This window comes from Myotis lucifugus, unplaced genomic scaffold, assembly GCF_000147115.1.
Source record: "Myotis lucifugus unplaced genomic scaffold, Myoluc2.0 scaffold_11403, whole genome shotgun sequence".
Taxonomy (NCBI): domain Eukaryota; kingdom Metazoa; phylum Chordata; class Mammalia; order Chiroptera; family Vespertilionidae; genus Myotis; species Myotis lucifugus.
The window spans coordinates 3,150-5,066 of record NW_005882451.1 but is presented as its reverse complement, the minus strand read 5'-3'; the positions used below and the strand labels follow the sequence as shown (position 1 = coordinate 5,066).

At 58.6% G+C, this 1,917-nt stretch overlaps 1 long non-coding RNA gene across 1 annotated transcript in view; it reads right to left on the bottom strand.

Annotated features, from left to right (window-relative positions):
- Positions 1 to 1,157: 1,157 nt before the first annotated feature.
- Positions 1,158 to 1,917, bottom strand: part of LOC106696177 — a 2,288-nt gene continuing 1,528 nt past the window's right edge. The window contains exon 2 of the long non-coding RNA XR_001347069.2: positions 1,158 to 1,277. This is a non-coding gene — a long non-coding RNA (uncharacterized LOC106696177). The remainder of the gene's footprint in view (positions 1,278 to 1,917) is intronic.

The window sequence follows — 1,917 nt, the reverse complement described above, 5'->3', positions numbered from 1 at the left end:
TGTGTTCATGTGTCAGTATATGTGTGTGCCAGCACGTGCATGTGTGTGCATGTGCCAGTATATGTGTGTGCGCCAGCATGTGCATGTGTGTGCATGTGCCAGTATATGTGTGTGCGCCAGCATGTGCATGTGTGTGCACGTGCCAGCATGCATGTGTGTGTTGCATCCCATGCCGTTTTATCACAGGACTTCTTTTAACACGATCAGTTCCTGTGATGCTCTATCCCAGTGATGGCGAACCTTTTGAGCTCGGCGTGTCAGGATTTTGAAAAACCCTAACTTAACTCTGGTGCCATATCACATATAGAAATTTTTTGATATTTGCAACCATAGTAAAACAAAGATTTATATTTTTGATATTTATTTTATATATTTAAATGCCATTTAATAAAGAAAAATCAACCAAAAAAATGAGTCCGTGTGTCACCTCTGACACGCGTGTCATAGGTTCGCCATCACTGCCTATCCCTCGGGGCATCAGAAGTAGCGGAGGCTCCAGGAGAGCTGTGCAGAGAGCCCCTGGCTGCGCGCTCTGAGCCCGAGACCGCGCGCTGCACCCTCACTCCCTCCTGTGCCGGGGACTCGCCTGTCTCTGTCCCGAGCTCTGGATTAAATGCACGCCCTCGGCAAACCAGGTGCCCGTGCAGGGCCAAGGTCTCCCAGCAGCTCCCTCCCCGAAAACCAGCCATCGGCCTCCTGAGCGCAGGCGGGGAGCGCTGTGTGGCCCGCGGCGGAGCTGCCCTGTGCGGCCGGTGCTGGAGAGGTCTCAGCACTGTCACGTTGTGACAACCGAGACTGCTCAGCCCTGGCCCCTCACGCGGGGCTGGCGGCGGCTGACAGCACTTTGCATTGTGCAGGAGAGCCAGTGCCAGCAAGGGGCGAATTCCCGGGGAGGGCGACCCAGGGATGGGTGCGGGGAGGCGTGTGACAGTCAAAGATGGGAGCACGGCATCTGCTCCATCAGCAAAACGAATGGTGGTGGAGTCTGCAGACCCTGCTAGGGAAGCCAGGCTGAGCGTGTGGGGACAGACACGCCAGTCCCAGCCAGGGTTCCTGTCTAACCGTGGAGACAGGAGGGATGAGCGCGGTGGAAGGCAGGGGACAGGCGGAGGCCGACCCCGGGGCTCCGTTCCGACGCCCCACTGCTCACTTGCTGATGTACTCGGCGCTCAGCTCCTTCCCGCAGGCCTTGCACCTAAAGCAGCCCAGGTGCCAGTGCTTGTCCAGAGCCACCAGGGACTGGCCGCTTTGGATTTCTGTGCCGCAGCCCCCACAACCTGGGAGGAAGAGGAGAACACAGACGTCAACGCTGGGGCCCAGAGGAGGGGGAGCCTCACCGCTGGGTCTCGGGACACCCCTACAGCAGTTAGAGTGCCCCAGGGAGCAGAGAGAGGGGACAGTCCAGCTGCTGTGCTTAGGGGACCCTGCTACAGGGCAGGGGGTCAAACACGTAGAAAACAAATCACAAAGCTTGTTCCCACGTGGCGGAGCTGACTGCATGCACTGGGCCGTGCTGCACATGCTGACTGCATGCACTGGGCTGTGGCTGCTCATGGCTGACTGCATGCACTGGGCCATGCTGCACATGCTGACTGCATGCACTGGGCCGTGGCTGCACATGCTGACTGCATGCACTGGGCCGTGGCTGCACATGCTGACTGCATGCACTGGGCCGTGGCTGCACATGCTGACTGCATGCACTGGGCTGTGGCTGCACATGCTGACTGCATGCACTGGGCTGTGGCTGCACATGCTGACTGCATGCACTGGGCTGTGGCTGCACATGCTGACTGCATGCACTGGGCTGTGGCTGTACATGCTGACTGCATGCACTGGGCTGTGTCTGAGCTGACTGCATGCACTGGGCTGTGGCTGAGCTGACTGCATGCACTGGGCTGTGGCTGCTCATGGCTGACT